Source organism: Neomonachus schauinslandi, chromosome 3, assembly GCF_002201575.2.
Source record: "Neomonachus schauinslandi chromosome 3, ASM220157v2, whole genome shotgun sequence".
In the NCBI taxonomy this organism is placed as follows: Eukaryota; Metazoa; Chordata; class Mammalia; order Carnivora; family Phocidae; genus Neomonachus; species Neomonachus schauinslandi.
Window position 1 is genome coordinate 18,162,044 of NC_058405.1, and position 25,866 is coordinate 18,187,909.

A 25,866-nucleotide genomic window follows, 5' to 3' on the forward strand; every position below is an offset into this window, starting at 1 on the left:
TTGTCTTTCTCAAGGTTGAATGAGAAGTATTCTGTATATAAAAACTGATTTGCTTTTCCAATAATAATTTACTCAAGGACCTATGGGTACATATTAGGGAAAATAGTAAAAACAAAGGCTTCAAAAATTAGGAAGTTGTAAATCCAAAATCCTGAGACAATTGACTCAATTAAGCATAAGGCTAATTTTACATATTTTATAATTGTTTGCCACAGTAATATTCTTAAAGTATAATTGCAAGAGAAAATAACATATTGAATTAATATAATTATATTATACATTGCAAGTTACAATATTAGATATTGAGAATTTTTAGGGGCAAAGAGAAGGAAAAGCATTCTACGTCCCTTATCTAACACTGTGAGCTCAAGAGACAGCACAAAATATTCTTTTAGGCTCTATGCAAGGAATCCAGATTTAGACCACAGGTGACCTCTTCGAACATGACCATTCTAGTCTAGTCCATGGCTATCCCCTCATCTGATTATTACAAAAACCTCCTGACTGGTCTCTCCCAGCTTCTGCCATTGATCCCCTTCAACTATTCTTAGCACAAGGACAGAGGGATGTTATTAAAAATAACCCAGATCACGCTACTTCTTTGTTTAAAACCTTTCTAGGGATGCCATCCGAGTTAGAGGAAAAGCCAAAGTCTTTACAATGGTCTACAAGGCTGTTTCTCCATAATCTGCCTCCTCTCCTTTATGTTTCTGGCATCATCTACTGATGCTCTCTCTTTCCCTCATTATCCTCCAACCACTCTGGTTTCAATGATGATATTCTCAGAATAAGGCCACGTGCTTCTGATTCAGGGTTTTGGTACAAGCTAGGTTCTCTCTGGAATGCTCTTTTCTCAGCAGAGCATGGTCCTCCTCATCTCTTTCAAGTCTCTCCTCAAATGCCTTGCACCTGATATGTAATTGCCATGTCTGGCAGCTTTAAACATGGCCTCAAAATAGGTTGACATCAAGTGATGGATCCCTTGAACCTGAGCATGCTTGTGACTGCTACAACAGACTCCAGCAAGTAATTTTGTGTGACTTCTACTGCTAAACTAAAAGCCCACAGAGCTTCCCCCTGGTTGCCTCAGAATGCTCAATCCATGGGAGCCCAGCTACCATATAAGAAGTTCCACTACCTTGATACCAGTATGATAGCAAAGTCATGTGCGACTCTCCAATGAAGAGTGCCTCCCAGCTGAGCCCATCTGTCTAGCCACTCTCACTGATTTACAAGACATAGGAAAAAGCCCCTTGGGCCCTCTAGTTTATTTGCCAGTTGAGTAGCACTGAGTAACCCTCACCACATAAAAGAAGAAGAATCGCTCAGATGAATCCTGCCAGAATATTCCTAACCCACAGTATTCACGAGATATAATAAGATGATTGTTGTTTTAAGTTATTAAATTGTGGGGTAGTTTCTTAGTAGCAATAGTAACCATAACACCGCCCTATCTCTACTGCCATCAATCTCTACACTACTTTCTTGATTTATTTTTTTTTTTGTAGTAACATTTTAAAACAGAACAAGTAATTAACTTGTTTATTTTGTGATGACCTCTATTACAGAGAGATATTTGTATGTTTTATTCACTGATACATAAAAACCTACCTATAAATAGCTATAAATATGTGTTGAATGCTGAATGACTAATATTAAATGGTAATAAGGGTTACATATGTAAGTTTTTAATGTTAAAAAATATAAAGTCAAAAACATATTCCAAGAAGGAGAAAACAAACACACAGAATGCTGTTTACAAAGCATAAATGAGTTCAGAGAAGAAAATACAAACAGTATGGCAAACAGACATAAATTCTACTACTTACTATTAAAAACAGACTGTCAGATTGAATTTATAAAAATAAATAAATGAATAAATAATATAAATATATAGTATATATTTATTATATATATTCTATATAGAATATAAATAAATAAATAAATAAAACTCTATTTTATTTCCAGGAAATGTTAAAATTTTTCCTGGAAGTTTAAAAATATAAAATACCTAGATTAATATATAGATTAATATGGAAAATAAAAATAAAAAATTTTGAGTAGCAACATTGATTTCAGGCAAAGTAGAATTTAAGGGGAAAGATTTTACATGGAAAATAATTAAAGTACTTAATGATATAAGGCAAAATAGTCAATGAATATATAGCAAAGGTAATCTTTAATCAGTAAGTTGCATATCAAACATTTATAAAGCAAAATGTATTCAAGATACATGAATACATAATTAAGTTATAATTAGAAGAGATTTAATTGAGGTAGAATTAGTATGGTTCTCAGTTATGACTGATTAAATAGATAAAAGTTTAAAGGATATAATTTTAGCATTATAATATATATTTTTCACACATATATATAAAATTTGTGTACCACAAAAAATATTTTTCTTTCAAGTCTCTCTTGAAAATGAAAATGAGATTATATTTAAGATTATAAAGGAAGTTGCAATATATTTTTAAACATTACCTACTTAAAACTCAAAAAAAAACTAAAAATTAAGGGAAGGTTGAAACAAGACAACCACCACCACCACTCTCATATAATATTTAAAAATAGATATGTTGAGTGCTCGCTTCGGCAGCACATATACTAAAATTGGAACAATACAGAGAAGATTAGCATGGCCCCTGCGCAAGGATGACATGCAAATTCGTGAAGCATTCCATAATTTTAAGAAGTGGTATATATATACAATGGAATATTATGCAGCCATCAAGAGGAATGAAATCTTGCCATTTGCAATGATGTGGATGGAACTGGAGGGTATATTATGCTGAGCGAAATAAGTCAATCAGAGAAAGACATGTATCATATGACCTCACTGATATGAGGAATTCTTAATCTCAGGAAACAAACTGAGGGTTGCTGGAGTGGTGGGGGGTGGGAGGGATGGGGTGCCTGGGTGGTAGACATTGGGGAGGGTATGTGCTATGGTGAGCACTGCGAATTGTGTAAGACTGTTGAATCACAGACCTGTACCTCTGAAACAAGTAATACATTATATGTTTTAAAAAAAGAAGAAGATAGCAGGAGAGGAAGAATGAAGTGGGGAGAACGGAGGGGGAGACGAACCATGAGAAACCATGGACTCTGAGAAACAAACTGAGGGTTCTGGGGGCGGGGAGGATGGGTTAGCCCAGTGATGGTTATTAAAGAGGGCACGTTCTGCATGGAGCACTGGGTGTTACGGGCAAACAATGAATCATGGAACACTACATCAAAATCTAATGATGTAATGTATGGTGATTAACATAACATAATAATAAATAAATAAATAAATAAAATGAGATAATCACAAAAAAATAAAAATAAAAATAGGTATGTTGGGATTAGTCCTTTGTTAAAAGAAAGAAACCCAGCCAATTACTAGGGAGATAATCCCATATTTCATTCAAAATGCATAGCTATATTTGGGGCGCCTGGGTGGCTCAGTCCTTAAGCGTGTGCCTTCGGCTCAGGTCATGATCCCAGGGTCCTGGGATCAAGCCCCGCATCGGGCTCCTTGCTCAGCAGGAAGCCTGCTTCTCCCTCTCCCACTCCCCCTGCTTGTATTCCCTCTCTCCCTGTCTCTCTCCCTGTCAAATAAATAAATAAAATCTTTAAAAAAATGCATAGCTATAAATATTAAGTATTTAACTCAAAAATTTAAAATAGTAAAACAAAATATATATAAGTCAATTATAAGGAATACTAAATTAAATGTTAAACAAAAGGCAATGAATTATAAACAAATAAAGGAGAACTGATAAAGATATGAGTTAATTCTTTACCAACTAACCCATAATATATAAAAATGTGACAAAATGTACAAAAATATACAAAATTATAATACAAATTTTAAAAAATTAAAAATTTGAGTGAAAATCAAATATAGGAAATGTAAAAATTGTTTTAAACACAATTACTTGTTTCATTTAGATGATCAGGTACTGGGTATATGAATCTTATATTAACTTAAAAATGGTAAATCTGGTAAATATATGAATGTTTTTGCAAGAAACTCAAAATATTATTCAAAATAAAATCTCTATTAAAGGCTCAATAACCAGACAGGTGTATTAGTGAGTATCTTTTTTAAAAGTCTGAGTCTAAGCTGTAAAATATATATATAAAAGCATAGAAAAATAAGTGGTTTCTTTTCCAGTAATTTTACAAAGCAAATATAACTCTGATACCAACTCCCGAAAAAGTTAAAATAAAAAGAATGAAATATTTAAAAAGTATCTCCCATGAACATAGTTAAAATAATCTTTAAAAAAAAATCACAAAGTGAATTATATACTTACTAAGAAATCATCCACCCTAATAATCTGAGATTCAAATTAAGGCATACAAAGGTGTTTAATACTAAGAAATGCATATTCATGCAATGTAACATAACAATAAGCCTCTTTATTTACTTTATGTTGTGCATTTACTTAATAAGTATAATGCACATGACTAATAACATTTAATTAAATATTAAAGGATATTTTCTGGGGTGCCTGGGTGGCTCAGTTGGTTAAGAGTCCACCTTCGGCTCAGGTCATGAACTTGGAGTCCTGGGATCGGGCCTCATGTTGGGCTCCCTGCTCTGCAGGGAGTCTGCTTCTTCCTCTGCCCCTCACCCTGCTCATGTTCTCTCTCTCTCTCTCTCTCTCTCTCACTCTCTCAAATAAATGAAATCTTTAAAAATAATAAACAAATAAATAAATAAATGATATTTCCTTACCATGATTAAAATAACTATCTTAAATAGGCAATTTTATTATTATTTAGTTCTAACCAAAGCCATAAGATGAAGAAACAAGTAAATCTGTATATTAGAAAGGAGAGAATAAATGATCAGTAATAGTTTTAATAACTAATCATCTAATCATGGTAAGTTCTATGTGATCACATATGCTACATGAAAAATACAAAGGAAGTTTGTGCAACTCAACCCCAAAGATAAACCTCTACCTTTATATGAGACAACACGATTATATAGAAAAATTTTAGTCTTCATCATAAAGATTGAATCTAAGTCCCATTTTGGTCTCTCTTTCATATAGGGGAGCAAATTTTGCCATCCTAAAATAAGCCTCTTTGGCATATTGGTAATCTTAAACTGTTTATTCTTTTTTTTAAAAGATTTTATTTATTTATTTGAGAGAGAGAGTGTGTGAGAGAGAGAGAGTGCACGGGAGAGGGTAGGGCCAGAGGGAGAAGCAGACTCCCCACTGAGCAGGGAGTCCGATGCAGGACTCAATCCTGGGACGCCAGGATCATGACCGGAGCCGAAGGCAGCTGATTAACAAACTGAGCCACCCAGGTGCCCTTAAACTGGTTATTCTTAAGAAACTGCAAACACAAGAGAAAAATTGAAAACCAAGTAGATGTTACCCTTTTGAAAGAGACATGCGCATGCATAAGGGAAATCTCCATTTGTACGTGCATCTCCTTTGTATCAAGAAGAGGCAGATGTCACAACCTATAAAACTCTTAGCAATGACGAAGGCATGGACTAAATCTGGGTAACAACCTTTAACTGTGCTTTTCCCAGTAACCTCCCACCTGACTTTTATGTTTAGCTGAAGATGGTATTTAAAGTGATGGCTTCTGCCATTTTGGGGAGTTATTCTGTTTTTCTGGGTCTCCCATGTATAAAGAAGGTATACATATTATTAAACTTCTGTTTGATCTTCTTCTATTAATCTGTCTCATGTCAATTTAATTCTCAGACCAGACAAAAGAACCTTAAAGTGTAGAGAAACATTTTTCCTCCCAACACTCACAATGTGGATTTGGTCACTCATTAATGATGTAGGAAAGATGTCAGGGTTCGAAGATGATAGCCAAGAAAGAATTCTTGAGACATCTTTGGTGAAAACCGGTGGTTTTATTAAAGCACAGGGACAGGACCCGTGGACAGAATTAGCTGCACTGGGGTCCATGAAGAGTGGTCCATTATGTACTTTCAAGTTTGGAGGGGGTTAGGGATAGCGTGTAAGGCTCCCAGCTATTTTGGAAACAAGGTTTTTAGGATCCCGAAGGGGCTAGCTATTGTTAGGAAAAGGTCATTTATTACTGTTTAGAAAACTCAGTCATGAGTTTTTCTTCAGATGTATATTGGTGGGTCATATCCTTGGAGAATGACTGCCAACATGTATCTTGGAATTTTTATGTGTTATCAAGGGAATTTTTATATGTTAAAGTAGACTTACAGAATCCCAGGGGGTCAGGCTAAGATGGCCTTTTGCCCTTAGCCAAGTGTCAACATCCAGGCTGCTGAGCTCCTACAGGAATATCACTCTGCCTGTTTCAAGGACTTGTCAATGAATGGGCTGCAAGTAGTAAGGGAATTTAATAATTTTTCTTGTCTTTGTTTCCCAGATCAATTAACTTCATGAGCCTCAATTACCTTATGTTTTAAGCATCAGTGCTGTGTTCTAATTTTCAGGGTGGCTGTGAGTACCAAGTGTGCATTAAAATAGGTGACTGATGTCAGCCTTCTGTGACCTTCTCAAGTGTCTTCAAGGAGAAACCAGAAACAAGAAGAACTAGAAACCCACTTAAGCAGGGGCATGCAGGCAATATTTCTGAACAATCAGATAACGATGGAAACATAATGGATGAAGATGACCTAAGGGTCTTTCATGTGTTTATGTGGAAATCATTAAACCTTAATTCTTACAACCAAACATATTACACCTGGTGACATACAATTACACCTCAGAGAACTGCTTACCCCTTCCCCTTTTTGCATATAATCTATAAACTAACAAGCTCTACAAGAGTTCTTTCAGAGCAATCTGAAATACTGTCTCTTGTGCTATCGTCCTCAGTAAGACAAGGAAAAAAGCATTTACTAACCTACTCTGAGTTTGGCTTTTTTTTTTTTCAGTTGACCTAAGTGAAATTATCCTTGTATATTGCCAATAACAATGCACTTAACAAATATTAGTTACTATAGTTTTAATCTAAAGGAGGAATACTAAAGTATTCATTTTTCTATACTTCATTTTTCTCCAATCATAGCCATAAAGGAGATATACATAACTGAAGTAAAAAAGAGAAACTATTGAGAATAATATACTTCTGAAATAAAATTCATTACTCCCTACAAGCACACTATCTACAGAGAGCTCATATGATTATATAAATTGCCTTAAAAGAATCCAAAGCCCCAAGTAATTCACTAGTTTAGTTAATTGTATCATGCCAATATCAACTGCCTGGATTTTTTGTTTGAAAGATTTTTTATTTAATTATTTGACAGAGACACAGCCAGAGAGGGAACACAAGCAGGGGGAGTGGGGAGAGGGAGAAGCAGGCCTCCCGCCGAGCAGGGAGCCCGATGCGGGGCTGGAGCCCGATGCGGGTCTCGATCCCAGGACCCCAGGATCATGACCTGAGCCGAAGGCAGATGCCCAACGACTGAGCCACCCAGGTGCCCCAACTGCCTGGTTTTGATGATGCACAGCAGTTATAGAAAATATCATCATTGGGGGAAGCTGAGTAATGGATATATGGGGCTCTCTACATTTTGTTTGTAAATTCTTGTGAGTCTATAATGATTTCAAAATAAGAAGTTAAAGAAATCATGCAAACTGAACATGATTCAAGGAGAGCAAGAGTAAATTCAGAAGACGAATTAAAGAAGGGACTGTTTTAGAAATAGTGAATGTAATCTCTCAAAATCTAAGAATGCAAAACAAACAGAAACCCTATCTGATGGGAAAAAAATACGCATGATTAAATGAAATATAAAATTACTGAAAAATATCATACTAAATTAAGCAGTAGCAACCCCTGCAATTCCAAATCCACTGCATCTTATTTTTCCAAAATCTCAGCTCTTTTTAAAAATAAGGTACCCTCTTTAACGTCCCCGTGTAGCAGCACTGTGAGGTATTAACATTATAAAGAACCTTACTGCGTGCTAAAGCATCTACAAAAGCAAAGGTTACTATTCTTGGAAAATGCAAACCAAGGGAAGATATGATATTGCCAAGGCTAATTAGAATCAAATGGAGAGCAACGATTCCAAAAAGAGACTGAATATTTCCACTTTATGCAGGCAAAAGGGCATCCAATAAAGGACATACAATCTATTCCTCGAGAGACCAAACCTTGGAGACACAAGTCTGACATTTCCTATTTCCTTTAAAACAACACTGCAAATCTCTTGGAACCCACAGCAACACCCTTGGAGATTTGAGATTACCTGATAATTTCAGAACTGATGTTTGACATAACACTGACATGTTGAATATTTTCCTTTAGCCACAGGAGATCTCCGGCTCCAGAAATCATAAGTCAAAGAGCATACACTCAATTCATTCTTTGTTATTGAGTGGTTTGTTTTTGCTAGATAATTTATGGAAAATTAGCACAAAATGACAGCTACGATATGGTGTAGGAATACCAAGCAGATGAGAAAGTTGAATATTATTACCAACACAAGATAAGAAGAACAGTCAGCAAATAAAGGTCAAATGAAAGAATCAACCTAAGTTTCTCATAATGTCAACTCTGAAATGCAGTTTCAGCAAAAGTCTGGGCAAAGATAGCTTGGTTGCCTTTTTTCTTGCCTAAGCTATACTTTGAAATTCTCCATGGCTGAAGATATATACCATTATCAAAATCCTAACAAATATTCCTTTCTTTTAACCCAATAATTTAAATTTTACTATGGCAGGCAAAATAAAAGAAGAGTAGTCAAAATAATGAGGGCAAAGAAATTGATTATAATATTATTTTGGTGGGCAAAATTAAAAACAACAAAAGTATACATAAGTGAATTATGGCACATTCATTCTAGGGAATTATATATAGGGAAATGCTGGCTATACTATGTTAGTGGACAAAAGCAATGTTAAAACTCTTTATATAATATTATCTCTGCCATATGAAAATTATGGATATGTTTAGAAAATTAATAATAACACATTTTCAAGCATATGGTGACCATAAATTTATTCTCCATACCAGGCCATTACTGAGAGTAAAAGAGGGAGTAATAATAAAATAGCCATATTGGGAATCTCCTGGAGAACAGAACATATATTACCCTACCATGGTCCAGGCAGGCAGGCCTTCAAGTAGTTTATATATTTAAAATCATTTAATTCCCATCAGCACACTGGAATATGAACAACACTGGTATACACGTTTTATAGATGAAGAAACTGAGGTAGGTAGACAGATAGCCAATAACTTCTCCCAGTTTGGTGAGTTTGAATTCAAGGTGAGACTGTCTAGCTAGAGTTCATGCTCTTAATCACTATACAAAATGCTTGCTGGAAACCCTGGAAGGAAACACACCAAACTACTAAAGAGAAGAGACTAGTTGGGGAGAAATTTTTACACTTTTTCAAATGATTCAAAATTTTCATGTCTATGCTAATTAAAGGACATTTTCAAGAAGAAATACATCGTAAATCAATCAGTAACTTATCAGTATAAAAGAAAAATACCACATCTATTTGTTCCCCTTTCAGTATAAACTATAAAATAAGAGTGATTGTGAATTAATAAATCAGTATCTTGAAAATCATTTGTCATTTTAGTTTAATTATTTGCTGGTTTTATAAGTACAATGATCATTTTCTTTCGTGTCCCAGTTGACAAATGAGTGAATACTCTGGAATTAATAATAATATCAAGCTGGGCATGTTTTCTCACACACACACACACACACACACACACACACACGAAACCTACAGCAAAAATGAATTTCCAAAATCTTCCTTCCATCGGCCTTTTTTAGTTGGGGCAGGTGGGCGAGGTTCAAACCATTTTTTATTTTTTCCAACCACTTTATCAAAGTATTAATGACATGTAAACCAAGTTCATATTTAACGTATACAACTTGACAAGTTCAAGGATAAATAGACACCTGTGAAACCATCACCACCATCAAGGTCATAGACATATCTGTGACCTCACGAAGTTTCCTCCTACTCCCTTTATTGGTGTTATTACTGTGTATGTAGTAAGAAAAATTAACATACGGCCTACCTTCTTAGAAACTGTTAAGTATACAATACAGTATTGTTAGCTATACTCACTATCCTGTATAGTCGATCTCCATAACTTATTTATTTTGCATAACTAAAACTTTGCACCTTTTGAACATCACTGCCTCATTTTCCCCCTCTCCTGAGCCCCTGGAAATCACCATCCTACTCTTTGCATCTATGAGTTTAACCATTCTAGATTCCACATAGAATTGATATCATACAATATTTGATTTTGTGTGATTGGCTATTTCACTTAACATAATGTCCTCCAGGTTCATCCATGTTGTTGCAAATGGCAGGATTTTCTTCTTTTTAAAGACTGAATAATATTTCATTGTGTGTATATAACACATTTTATTTATACATTCCTCTACTGATGGACATTCAGGTTGTTCCCATATTTTGGCTAATGTGAATAATGTTGCAATGAACATGAGGGTAGAGATAACTCTTTGAGATCCTGAATTCAATTTCTTTGGATAAATACCCACAGGTGGGATTGCTGGACCATATGGTAGTTCTATTTTTAATTTTTTGAGGAAACTCCATGCTGTTTTCCATAATGGCTGAACTAATTCACTTTCCCACCAATAGCGTATCAGCATTCTTGTTCTTCCACATCCTCAACTCTTTTTTTTTCTTTTTTTAAATAATAGCCATTGCCTTTTCTTCTTGTTGACAGTTTCCTTTACCATGCAGAAATTTTTTAGTTTGAAGCAGTTCCACTTGTTGATTTTTACTTTTGTTGCCTGCATTTTGGGTGTCATAGCCAAAAAAATCATTGCCAAGACCAACGTCAAGGAGCCTTTCCATGTATTTTTTTTCTAGGAATTTTATGTTTCAGGCCTACATTTAAATCTTTCATCCATTTTGAGTTGATTTTTGTGTGTGGCATAAGGTATGGGTCCAATTTCTTCTTTTGCATGTGCATATCCAGTTTCCCAGCATCATTTACTGGAGAAACTATCCTTTCTCCATTTTGTACTCTTGTCAAAGATCAGTTAATCATACATGTATGGGTTTATTTCTGAGCTCTCTATTACATTCATTGTGCTATATATCTGTTTTTATGCCACTACCATATGGTTTTGATTACTATAGAATTGTAACATATTTTGGAATCAGAAAGTAAGAACCTTTAGCTGGAGGCATCACACTTCTTAATTCCATGGGCCTTTTTTATTAAATACTACTGAAGTATTCATCAAATACTATTTACCAGGTTTATTTTTGACTTCTTCTATATTGAATATATGCTAACCATATCAATAAATCATAATAATAATAAATATATGCTATGGAACAGGTGATCAATAGCTATATTCCTTTTCTATAACTTTTAATCTGGATGGACACTAAGGAAGCTACAATACATATGCTATATGGTTAATGTGAGAACTAAGTCAATGTTAACAAGGTAATGCGTATATATATAATATTATATATATGCATACCTACCTGCTGATAGATATACACACACAAACACATTCTCATTCCCTTGGTCATGATATTCTGAAGAGAATTTTTCAGGTTCTATGCCCATGTTTCTAATAAGTAAACAAAATAAAACATAAACACATTTTTCAGGCTCATTAAAAAAAGAAAAGAAAAAAATGTTTACTTCTCATTTCTTGTTTAGTGTGAATATCTTCCCAAATGTTTCGAAGGCTCTCATAAATTATATTTGATTTTTTGAACACTCTTGATAACCCTGACTGTGGAAATTCTTACTGGTACTTTTACTTCAATAAGATGACCCCCCTGGCCTTTCTTCCTCCCTGTACTTGTTATCTAATCTATCATGAGGTATCTCACATCCACTTCGCCATTTCACTCCTACCCAGCTATGCTTTGGAACCACAACTGAGGAATAATAATAATAGAAATTTAGAACTAGAAGGGAGGCACCTTAACCATCATCTAGTTTAACTCTTCCATTTCTAGGAAAGAAGAAATGATTCCCAGTGAGATACAATTACTCCATCCATACCTTGGCAATTTCTCTCCTTTAGTATTTTAAAAGTGTTTACATTTTCCAGGTAGATGGTCACAACCACAAATTCTCACTTCATCTTTCTACCATTATGTTGCCTTCTCTGACCTATTTATTTTCTTATCTATGATACCAGCACTTTAAAATATCCTCCTTTACCCTTTTATCCTTTCCAACAAACATGATAAGTAGGCTTCCTATTATTGACAAGGAAAAAAGTAGTTTTTGGTACTGTACCAACTGTAGAGTCATGGTAATGCATTTAGGTCTGCCTCATCCCATCACTATATAAAGAAGAGTAGAGATATTTCCAATAACAAATCATTTAGACATGTAAAATCTAAATGAAAGTGACTGAAGAAAAAAAATGAAATTGAAGACATGAGATCACACAAATACCAATGTAATGAATACATTAAAACTATTACAGACTTCAGACCTTTGGAGTCCAACCTTGTAATCTGTGACTCTGAGTCAAAAAATAAGTTAGAAGCTATACATTCATCATATGTTCTAAGTTTAAAAGATAGTATCATGCTTTATTGCTATATATTCTAACTTAAATTTGTATTTACTTCCAAATATTTGGTACACTGATCAATTTCAATAAATCATCAAGATGGTATTCTTCTAACACATAACTGGTTAGGCAAAACACCAAAAGAAAATTTATTCAAATATGCTGATAGCTATTAGCTTACCATAAATATTATGGATAATAAATTTCTAAACTCTTAATGCAAGCACATTAATTGCATCTTCATTACACAGTTTTTCATAATGTGTGCCTCTATTGTGAAGACTCCAAGATACAAGAAAACTTACTCATTGTTTCTCTAAGGATTCTTCATCCATGGCAAGCACCCTGTTAGTATGGGTAAAATTAACTGCACAGTAAGTATCACGTGTTATGTTTTTGAGCAATAGATGTACTTAGTCAGAATTATAATCATAAAGATAAAGGCTAGCACTTAAAGTGAAATACTTTGATAATTTCATAAGAGCTTAGGGTGGCTGAGTTTCTCTCCTTACATTCTAATATTTTAAATACTTCTTCATCATGCTTCATTCTTAAAGAAAACCTCCAGGAGGGATAGATTAAGGATGAGGACAAGAATTACTGTCATTCACTTAAGTAGTATTATCTACCCCTTTTCTAATGAGCCATTCTCTGTTCTTGAGGCATTTAATACTGAACAGTGCATAAGGGAGTTCTTCAACTCCAGGGAGGTAGGAATAGTAATAATATGAAAAAGAGAAAACAGATTTTCAATTTACCTTAGTAACTATGAGTATTTGTTGCAGTGTTTTATACTATATAATTCTTAGTTCACAGTCTTTATCAGTGGGGGCATCCGAGAAAATGAGAGGAAAAAAAACACTCTTAGCAAGTCACGTTATACTAGCATTATGAAAATCAAATCAACACTTTGGCTTCACTGTTTAGATAAAAAAAGTATTAGCGGTACCAAAATTAAAATCTCAATGATAGGGGTGTCTGGGTGGCTCAGTTAATTAAGTGTCAGACTCTTGATTTTGATCTCAGGGTTGTGAGACTCAGCCCCATGTCCATGTCTGGCTCTGCACTGGCCTGGAGCCCAATTAAGAGTCTCTCTCTCCCTCTCCCTTTGCCCCTCCCCCACCCCTTTATTTTCCTCTCTAAAAAAATAAATAAATAATCTCGATTGTACTGTAGGAGCAAGTGCGCACATTTTTATTAAAATAGCAGCAATGACAAAGGCAAATATTGAATAATAAATTAAGAAATTAAAAAACCTAATTTATTAAAAAGTGATTTCCACAAGCTATTGGGGTAGTATGACACATGTATCTTTCTTCTGGTGTGCTGGCTTTTTATAATCTCCATATAAAGCAAACTATAATCTCCATATGAAGACTATATCATATGATGAGGAAAACCACCATCCCTGGACAATTTCACGTATCTACCTGTAGCCAAATTGATCTTCTTTTTCTTTCCTCCTTTTAACAAAGAAAATGTCCCTTCCCTTCTCCAGCTTCAATCTCTTTAGTATTGTCAAAGAACTTGTTCCTTACGTTACAGCCCTCTCTATTTTGTGCTCTTCATCTTTTGGTCACCATAGACCATAGAAACCAACGTTAGTTTTTTTCCACATAAAACAAAACAAAAAAAGTAAACAAACATAGATACCCCACATCCTCTGCAACCTCTACCTCATTTTTGGGTTCCTTTTCAGCCATATTTCTTGTCTCCAATTTTTAACCTCATATTATTCTGTTTCCTTTATAAAATGTCTACCACATAAGCCCTCCAAAATTGTTACTTTTCAGTCTCCATTGATCTCCTTGTTGTTAAGTGCTATGGTTACTTTCTGCCTTCACCTTTTTGATTATCTCAACTTACTCTTTTTGTCATGGTTAACCAGTCCCTCTTTCCTCATTCTTTTGCCTCTGGGACACAGCTTACTTTCATTTGTCCTTCTTTCTCAGTAGCTGCTCTTTCTTAGCTGCCTTTGCAGACTACTCTTCCACATGACCTCAAAAACTTGCAGTGAATAATATCACCCTGATTTCAATACAATCGTTTAAATACACTATTTTCCTGTGTCTATGGAACTATAAATATTTCCCATACTGCTTTAGCCAGTTAGCTCCTTTAAGAGCAGATGATTCATCAACAATGACATTTAGAGAATTTGCTATTTACCCAGTTGAAACTTAAAAAGTTTACTCCAAATACTGCAGAAACCTGAGTAATATTTATTAAGCAGCATTTCTAATGGAAACCCATTTTCTTTGAAATGCTATGTAATTTTTTCTTTATAATAAAGTTCAGTATGTTTGATCAAAAGTATCTGAATTTTTGAACTAAGTTTTGAATTAATTCTCCTTATTTTAAATAACTTGAACTTCTAAATAATCCACAATTTATATGAATTTACATTGTTGAATCAGTAGTAAAGCATTCTAGTTTAATTCTGAGAACTAACTTTTAAGTAGATTTGAAATTTGGTTAAATCACTCTAGGGGCCAATGTCAGGCTGCTCAAAGATGGGTCCCTCTGGCAAGAAGACTATTTTGAATAAAAAAGGAATCAAAACCCAGCAGATTCAGGAAAAGCTCTTTATCTCCTCCTCAACTGCCTAAATAGAATTTAGAAAGAGATCTGCTTAGGCAGAGAGCCATCCCCATAGATAACTACATTATGATATGGACTAGGTATGGTAGATAAGGAGGAACCTAGCAAGGACCCTTTGATCAAAGTCCTTTCTTTGTCCCATAGTTTCTGAGCAGCCCTTGTTTACCAGATATTTACTCTTTTTCATTCTTCCTGAAGGTTGCATTCCTTTCCTTTGAGGATCCCTACCTCCTCCTTAGTTCAGAAAGGCACATACACCTCATTTTGCCCGACTGTCTCTGGAATTTCCATGTCTGTGCGGATTAGTCGAATATATGAAACTATTAAATTTGATTTTTTTCCTGTTAATCTGTCTCATAACAACTTGATCCTTAATCCAGCTAGAAGGACCTAAGAGGGGACAGGAATTCTTGCTCCCTGACATCACAATAAAACTGAAATGATTGCCTTTTGGGGATATGAATAATAATGATGAAAATGACACATGAGATAACATTTGAGGATTCATGTGTCCTTAAATCTTTATTAGAATTAAAATATTATGTTTAATCTTTATTTTTTAAACTTTGCTCTTTCCGTTATTGATTTATTTAGTATTGTGATACTGAGGGAAATGCTGAACTGACATCATTTTTACAATTGGTAACCTACCCTGGACAGCCACTTCTTTTGTTTTTTCCATAACAAGCCAAACAAACAGGTATTGCAAAGTGAGAACCCCCAATTTCCCCTGGGGCAATGGCAGATCTGAAAGAGAATCAGAAAACAGCTACCCCAGTAGGAGGGTTTCAATGATGACACATTTACCTCAAGAGTGGAAGCTGGCAGGTCCTAAAAATATAGCTAAAAAATAAATTTTTAAAGCACACTTCAAGTCAGATATAGAATTCATTATTAGTCAGGGGAAATGTAGAAGGCAACTCGCCAAAATAGGTGAATTTAGAAATTACGTTTTGATTTGAAAGATGTATACTGTCAAAATGGACAGAAATTTATTTAAATTTATGTTTAGTTCCTTGTCCTTTTTGAAAAGAGCATTCATTTTATCCTTCAATCAAGTTATTATTTGTGATACCTAAATATCTTAATTGTTTAAATGATTCTTGCATGTGAATTTAAGAGTACTGGCATAAATCTGAGGTCAGTTAAAATTATGTGGTATGGTGGTATGGGAATGAAATAGAAAGAAGGTCTCAGAAAATGGGAAAAAAAAGGGGGGGAGAAAAGGGGGGGGGGGGGGGGGGGGGGAGGGGAGGGCAAGAAATTGAGATAGGGAAACTGAAGGACTCCATAAAAATATGCTTTTTGTTTCCTTTCCTGCTTCTATTCTTGCTAGAACCTGCAACCCCACTTTCCACATGCTTCAGAATGCAAACAGTGTATGTCTTCCTTATAAAGGATAAGGAGTTAATGATTTCTTTAGAATAGATAACATCTAAGGAAGGACCAGGTAAGAATGACCAGAAGAAACAATTATATGTGTATTCTAGACCACCAGTGCTAGCCATCTCAATGCCAAGGTCTCCTGGCTCCAAGGAATAACACCTGGGCCCTCATCTTTGTTCTAATCAGTTCCTGGATGCCTGAAAGGACACATACTCCAGACCATGATCCTCAATAAAAACTCCCAGGCCCTGAAAAAAGAGGAGATTCCCTCTTTTTTTTCTGAGTCTCCTGGACGCTCTGCACCAGCACTCTCTCTATACCTTCAATAAATTCTGCTTTCACCTCCTGCTAGCCTGCATTTGATTTCCATCCTACATCTCTGGCCAGGGACCCTCTTGACTGGTGGAACCCCCTCTGGGTCCCTGGACCCAGCCAGCGGGCATCAAAATGAGGAGAAATAAGAAGAAAAACAAAGAGGAAAGCAAAAAATACTTGAATAAGTAGCAGATGTTATCCGATGTTTTTTGCCACGGGACCTTAAATATTTGAAATTTTAGTAGATTCAGAAGTTCTAAAGAAAATGTGATTTTAGTGGAGTGAGGTTACAACTTCCAAGAGGACAAGAGGAGTCTTTCTAAGAGCACCTTCTTAGAGGTGATTTCTTCTTTCTTTTACTTTTCTTTTTCTTTTCCTTTTTTTAATCTTCTCTCCATTTCTCTCTTGTTACAGATTTTTGTACCAAATTGTTGGGACATTAGCTAAAGCAACGTCTGTGTGAATTGATCCTAGTTAAAGAAAGTCTTCATTTGTTTGTTTAAATTCCTAGTATCTATTTGTACAAGGGCTGCATGCTCATTTAAGAGAAAATAGAAAACAAAGAACAGAAAAAAAAACTTTAAAAAATTTGTTTGGATACTTTCCATGTTTGTCAAACAAAGTAATACCCAAACAATCTACTGACATTTTACTTGAAAATTAAGACAAAAACAAACTGTAGAGATGTGGTTGTTATAATTTGTGTTGACAGCTTCAATTTCAGAATCCCAGAATCAAATGTTCAAATTAGTGGTTCTAAACATCCTTTCCAGAATATGTTTCCAATTGTTTAACTTGAAAGCTCTAGATATATAATGTTTTATTTTTTAATCAAAGTTTTGCAAGTGCTTAATTTAAATGCACTATCTTTTAACATTTTAATGTCACTTAATATTTCTTAAAAGTAAAATTTAGGGGCACCTGTGTGGCTCAGTCAGTTGAGTGTCTGACTCTTGGTTTTGGCTAGGGTCACTGTCTTGGGGTTGTGGGCTCAAGCCTAGCATCAGGCTCCGGGCTCAGCAGGGAGTCTGCTTGAGATTCTCTCTCTGCCCCTCCCCCCCCCGCCACAGTTGCACACACTCGTGTGTGCTCTCTCTCTCTCGAAAATAATCTTTAAAAAGAAAGTAAAATTTAAACAAATTTTTACTCATTTTTGGTGATAGCATATAGTTCTTACATTTACTTAACTAAAGATAACATATATTACTATTATTTATAAACACTATGGCAAGAGTTGCTACACAAGTCCAGTTCTATACAGGACATAACGTGAGCCATTTGCATTAAATACCTCAGAAATTTCTATTACATGTATAAGGACATAAAAAACTCCATAGTGTAAACACAATAATGAATATTTTTTTGTAAAAGTAAAGACAGAAAAAAGCTTCAGACTTATTAGCCTGAGTAAAAGTATGATTTGCTTGAGCCTATAAGTAAGCTTTCTTTACATATGAAATATCAATGACTAACTTATGAAATTCTCCAAATCTTACAAAGAAAGGTAACATCTTTTTTTTCTAATATTTTATTTCTTTATTTAACAGAGAGAGAGAGAGGAAGAGCACAAGCACGGGGAGCAGCCGAGGGAGAGGGAGAAGCAGACTCCCCACTGAACAGGAAGCCTGATGCAGGGCTCGATCCCAGGATCCGAGATCATGACCCGAACCGAAGGCAGACATCTAACCAACTGAGCCACCCAGGTGCCCCACAAAGAAAGGTAACATCGTAAATTCAAGTGTTAAGGTCTCAAATAAAATTAATTAAACCCAACACTTCCCTTAACTTTCAAAGCTTTGGCATATAGGCATAACTACACACACATACAAACTTTACTTCTCTTATTAAAATTAAAATTCCTTTTTCTTTCATTCATTCTAACAACCACCAACTTTATAAGAATCGGAATCAAACTCAGTAAGAATACAATTAGTCTAATCCTTGATATAAGTTTGTGTTCAGACATAATCTTTAGAGAGCTACATCAGTGTTTACATGAATAATACGAAATAACTTCTAGATGACAAATAGTAATAGCAGTAAAATCTGACTGTTTTTAATCAATCATTTTGATTATTTATTTCTGGTATTATAAATAACACGGGTTGATATTCATATATCAAAATCTTTGTTCTCATCTCTTTTTTTCCTTAGGAAGTTAAATTGTTCATTTTTTATAAATTTATTTTATTTTATTTTATATTTGGGTGTGACTAGATACAAGCCTTCTATATTTTCTAACATTTGTGCAGATGTTTAATATGCAAGCATATTTTATATATATCAGGGGGGCACTCCTTGTTACAATATATATTTGGAGGATATTAAGTTCACTGTTTAAACAACACTAATTATTATTATATCATAGCTTCTCTGAATCCATTTATATATTTGTCTTCTTGGCATAGGAAAAACCGAGCAGTACATTTATAGCTCTTATTACTATTAAAATATTGTGCCCCTATACACTGTCTATTAACAGTTCTTTTTCTAAATGGTATATGACATTAATGGACATATTATTTTGCACATAAAAGTGCTTGAGTGCTGGTATGATTTTATTGCCAGTTGCTCACTTCATCAATAAAGAGTGACCCATTCTTTCTTAATGCTTTTAAGATTGCATTCAACTATTTAATTTTAATATTCTGAACACTGCCTGCATTTTGCTTTGATTTACCTAGTGCATCTTTTTTTTTTATTTTCTTTCCTTAAAATTCTCTAAATCCCTTTATTTTATGTTTTCTCATATTAACAGTATATATTTGGGTTTTTTTATCCAATTGAGATTAATTATCCATTAAAATTATGCTCCAAAATGATATATTTAGCTTAAATTTTGTCATCTTATTTTTAATATTTTTGTTTTTATGTCTTTGCCATATTTTGCTGAATAAATTCTATGTCATTTCTCATTATAATCTAGAATGTACATGTCCTCACTTAAATACTTTAAAGCTTTAGATATACTTAAATGTATATTTCCCTGTTTGCACAATGGATAAGCAAATATATTTTATACCCTCTATGTAAGAAGAAGAATTTTTAAAAATTAAATTTCACTCAAGTTTCCTCCTGTCAACTGCTGGATTTTGGAGTTAAATTATTATTTTTAGATCATATATCTTCTCTTACGACAATCACATTCTGATTCACATTTATAGTGTATGATTAGAGAAATAATTAGAATTAAGTCTTGATTTAGAATTATCCCTGTGCTTTGTTGACAGAACATTTATATTTCTATTTCCCAGAAGTTTAGTTTTTGATTCATGTATTTAATTGCCTAAAAAAAATGATTTTACATAAATCTTTCAGGAATAGTAACAAAAGTGGCTTAGTATCCAAGACTTTGCATATCTGAAAATTCTGCCATTCATTTGTCTTCTTAATGTTCCTTGCTCACTATGCTTTATTCTAAACATTTTATACCGTTGTCTTTTCATCCCATCTGCGTTTCTTATTTTTCCTAAAAAAAAAATAACACAAAGTCAATGCTCTCTGCACTTAATTTCTGCTTCCTGTAGTTATCTTTATAAAGCATGAGGTTTTCTCTTCTATGATTGTGACCTATAGGCATTTCCTTTTTTTTATGTAATAGAAACTAACTCTATCCAAAGATGGAATTTTTCCATTCACGCATTAAAAGAAGGAGAGATGGAGCCAGGCTGAGTCTGTGCCAAAAAAAATAGTGTTTCCAATTTGATCCCTCACTGTTTGTCTCCTTGCTCTGAATCTTTCTCATATCCTAACCAGAGGAACTTGTTAACCTCTTGTTATATCTCTAGTTAACCAATATAATAGGCTATATAATAAGAGGGGATGCAAGGGCTTCAGTCAGTCACAGTGGGAAGCCTCAGCCTCAACAGCTAGGGAGTTGGTAGTATCAGTACAGAGAAAAACCATAAAGGAAGACAACTTTGTATCCAAAGAACAGATTCAGTCACAAACAATACGTATGTTTGGGTTTTGCACTAGGTACAATAACTGTAAGTACAGTAAGGAATAAAACTATCTGCTTGAAATAATAGATAAAAATAGGTAAGGAAACAGATAAAATTCTGTTGTCTTTTTTTTTTTTTTTTTAAAGATTTTATTTATTTATTTGACAGAGAAAGACACTGCGAGAGAGGGAACACAAACGGGGAGTGGGAGAGGGAGAAGCAGACTCCCCGCCGAGCAGGGAGCCCGATGCGGGACTCGATCCCGGGACTCAAGGACCATGACCTGAGCCGAAGGCAGTCGCCCAACCAACTGAGCCACCCAGGCGCCCCTCTGTTGTCTTTTAAGAGAACAGATAGATAAAAGAAGATAAAAGAACAGAGTCTGGTGATGGAGACTAATTGGGGTGAAAAACTGGCAGATACCACTTGGATCAGCCTGTCAAAATAAGCATCATCACTAATGAGATAAATTGAAATCATGGGCCACCCGATAGAATGCAGTGGAAAAATGCAGCATCAGTTCTGTAATATTCTTGTCAAAATGTATCACCTGACATGACCTTAAGTTTCTGAGATCCAGCCCCTCAGGCTCTGCACTCAGTGGGGAGTCTGTCTGAGATTCTTTCTCCCTCTCCCTCTGCCCCTCCCTGCCCTGCCCTGCCCCGACACGTGCTCTAAATAAATAAATAAATACATAAATACATAAATAAAATCTTTAAAAAAATGTATCACCTGAATCTAATCACAATGAAAGATCAGAAAAACTAAACTGAGGTATTCTCCAAAAGGAAAAAAAGAAAAGGAAGGAAGGAAGGAAAAGACAGGAAAAGAGAAAAATGGAAGAGAAAGCACTGGCCAAACACTGACCAAGTTAAGGAAAGTTTGAAGATCTCTTCCTGACACAAGGACACAGAAACACTTGACAATTAAAGGCAATGCAGGATCCTGAACTTGGTCTTTTTGCTATTATTGGGACTACTGTTGAAACTTCAGTGGAGGTCTGAGGATTAGACAGCAGGAGCATATTAATGTTAATTTCCTGTTTTGGATGGTAGTTTTATGCATGCATTGTATATATATACATGTGTATATTATATGACAGTATGTAAATATATAATATGATAAATGTATATGCTATTTTATAATATAAATATTAAATATAGTATTTTTGGCTTATATATAAATAAGAAAAATATAGAAAACATATTATATATGTTTATAGTTGTAGGATATATAAACTAAAACAGGGTTCTTCAACCTTGGCACTATCACTGACATTTTGGGCCATGTAATTCTTTGTTGTGGGGGTTTCCTGTGATTGTAGGATACTCAGAAACCTGCCTGGCTTCTACTAACTGAATGCCAGTAGCACCCTCCTTCTTTTTCCCCCCACCTCCAACTCCAGGTAAATAACCAAGGATGTTTCCATATATTATTAAATGTTCTCTAGAGGACAAAATTGCTCCTGGGTTGAGAATCTCTCTACTAAAGTATTTGGGGATGATGGATCATCAAGTTGGCAGCTTAATATCCAGTGGTTCAGGATCCAAAAATCTCAGCAAAGTTTAAGAAGAAAAAGCACAGAGAGAAAAAAAACCTATAAACATCATCCTCAATCTGGTAAAAGCCAAGTATACAGAGAAAACCTTAAAAGAAACTTGAGAAATAAAGAAATTTTATACAAGGAAGACACAATATCAATGAGGGCTTTTTTCTAATTAAAAAAAAAAAGAGGCCAAAATACAATGAAATGAAAAAATGTAAACTCAGATTTCTATACAGAGTTAAAAATATATTTCGAAGAGAAAGCTAAAATTTTAGACATTTTCAGAAAAAAAAATAGGTTAATTTGTCACCAGCAATCCTGCAATATAAGAAATGCTAATGAAAGTTTTTCAAGCTGAACGGAAATGAAACCAAACAAAAATTCAAATTTAGAAGAAATGAAGAGCAGAGAAATGATAAGTATGATGGCAAATGTAAGACTAGGCTTTTTACCTCTTACTTTCTTTGAAAGGCAACTGACTGTTTATAATACAAGTAACATTTTATTTTGGGGTTTATGATGTGTATAGTAAAATTATATCACAAAAAAAATACCACAGAGGACAGGAAAGGAATAAAGGAAATGTACTCTTATCAGTTTCTACCTTACATGTGAAACAGCAAAAAAAACTACCACTAAGCAGAATTTAAATTAGTTAAGGATAAAGTGAAGATTGTTGTAATCACTAAAAATATTTTAATAATAAATAATACAAAGATATGCAACTACCTAGGTAATACATAAATTAAAAATGAATACTAAAAATTTAATAAAAACAGAAATAAGGATAGAAAAGAAATAAAAATGAACAAATAAAAAAATCAGATTGGACAAGTAGAAGAAAATGCTAGCAATATGTTTCATTTAACCCAAATAGATATAGATATAGAAATATATAGATAGATACACATATGAAGACAGAATGACCAAATATACAAATACATATGTAAATTTATTAAATACAAATGAACTAATAATCCAATTAAAATGCAGATTGTCATACTGAATAAAAATGTAAGATCCAACTAAATGTCGTCTACCAAAAATACATTTTTAATATAAAGACACATATATGTTGAAAGTAAACATATAGACTGAAAAAGACTATGCCCCCATGCTGATGGAGAGCATTAGAAGCTTGTATGGCTATAAAAGAAGACAGGGGCGCCTGAGTGGCTCAGTCGTTAAGCGTCTGCCTTCGGCTCAGGTCATGATCCCGGGGTCCTGGGATCGAGCCCCGCATCGGGCTCCCTGCCCCGTGGGAAGCCTGCTTCTCCCTCTCCCATTGCCCCTGCTTGTGTTCCCTCTCTCGCTGTGTCTCTCTCTGTCAAATAAATAAATAAAATCTTTAAAAAAAAAAAAAGAAGAAGAAGACAATATATACTGGAAAAAAGGGTGCATTGCTAGATAAAATGAGGGACACTTTATAATTGTTATAGCCATTATAAAAAACAGAATGGAGTTTCCTCAAAAGAATTTAAAACAGAACTACAATGTGATCCAATAATCCCATTTCTGAGTACATAACCAAAGGAACTGAAATCAGGATCTTGAACAGATATCAGCACACCCATGTTCACTGCAGCATTATTCACACTAGCCAATATGAAAACAACCTGTCTTTCAATGGGTAAATGGTTAAAGAAATGTGGTATATACACACAATGGAATATTATTCTATTTTTAAAAATGAGGAAATCCTGACATCTATGACAACATAAATGAACCAGGAAAACACTGTGAATTGAAATAAGCCAGACACAGAACGACAAATATTCCATGATCTCACTTACATCACACACACACACACACACAAAACCAAACTGAACTCAGTAGTAACAGAGAGTAGAATGGTGGTTGCCAAAGTTTGGGGCATGGGAGGAAAAAGGAAAAGTGAAAAAGAAACTGAGTCAAGGGGTGATGGAAAGTTATTGTTTAGTGCTTACAAAGTTTCAGTTTTGTGAGATGAAGAGTCTGGAGACGGATGGTGGCAATTGGTTGCACAACAATATGAGTGTACTAAATACCACTCTACTACACACTTAAAAATGGTTGAGATAGTTTCATGTTATGTGCATTTTACTACAATTTTTAAAAAGTTAACAATGATAGGCCATATGCTGGGCCAAACACTAAGTTTCAATAAATCTCAGGTTTTAGATCTTACATAGTATATTCTTTGACCAGAGTAGAATTTAATTTGAAATCGATGCCATAAAAGATACCTAAAACTACCCCCCAAAATACTTGTAAATTAGACAAAAACACTTTTTAGTAAGTGTCCATAGTTTGTAAAAGACATAAAAGAAAATTTTTAAAATAATGCAAAATGATGAAAATATCATTTGTGGGGTGGAGTTAAATTTGGATTGAAAGAATAGTTTGATCACTTTAAGTGCTTAACTGGAAAAACATGCATAGGTTTAAAAATCAACTAAAGAATAAAAGAATTATAAGCAAATTAAATTTAAAAAGTGGGAAAACTAAAGTAATAGAGATAATGGAAGAAATAAATGAAATTGAAAACAAATACTAGAAAATAAAAAATGAAAAGCTGTTCTTTTGAAAGGATTCATAAAACTGTTAAAACTTAGCTAGACTATTTAAGAAAAATGTTCAAATACAGATAAAAAACTACTATTGAAAACTCAGTAGCTAAAATGATCATCAAGGAAAGCACATCTGAAGAGTAGCTCACACATGTATCAGAGATTTAAAAGCAACAGAATTTATGTCTTCAGTTAAGGTATTTCAGAATACCACTAAATGTGAGATTTACATAAGGAAGAACAATCATGCTTTCCTTTATGTCCTAGTAATAAGTGCTCTGGTTGCACTAATGAAAGATTTGATTCTACATGTTAATTTTAAATTATTAGGAATTATTGCCAGTTTTGATTCTTATTCATATATCCAATTTAGAATGTTGCTATTATTTCACAGTAGAAAGTACTGTGATTAGTACAAAGTAAGCAGTCCCTATTCCATTAGGACTAATTTTCCTTAACTCTATTATATCAGGAAAGAGTGACTGATTTTATATGCATGTTTGAATACAGATTGCCATGGTTGTAATGGTTAGTGGAAAAGTACACATTTTACAGACATTTTTAAGGAAGATTAAGCAAGATTTCATGGCTTAGATACAAGACTATAATGCTAATAACTGAAAAGTTAATGAAGTTTGATGCTGCATCTTTTTTTTTTTTCTGGCTTTCTTCCATGGTTACTAGAAACCAGTTAGAAAAGCATGTTAAAATTCACCTTACAGAAGATAAAGTCCATTGCGCATCTATTATCGGTCTTCCTTATCAACTTTTACTGTCATATTTTCTGAAATTTAGACTTTCAAGTTTAAAAAGAAGATAATAAAATAAAATGGATTTTTAAGAATAGCAACATAAATATTCCAATTTATTCTTTCAATGTACAGTGTGACTCTAGTATTTAATACATCTACTCACATTTCTAGGCAATGTAAAAGAGTTAACATCTTAGAGAGTAGAGAAGAATCAAGTGTACCTTGGCAAGTACTGAATTCCTACTTTGACCATTAT

At 34.1% G+C, this 25,866-nt stretch overlaps 1 protein-coding gene and 1 non-coding gene across 2 annotated transcripts in view; one reads left to right on the forward strand and one right to left on the reverse strand.

Annotated features, from left to right (window-relative positions):
* GPC5 (glypican 5) overlaps positions 1-25,866 on the reverse strand; it is a 729,885-nt gene that overhangs the window by 280,968 nt on the left and 423,051 nt on the right. The gene's annotated exons all lie outside the window — the stretch shown is intronic.
* Positions 2,584-2,690, forward strand: LOC123324376. Its single transcript, XR_006539757.1, has one exon. It is a non-coding gene; the product is annotated as a U6 spliceosomal RNA (small nuclear RNA).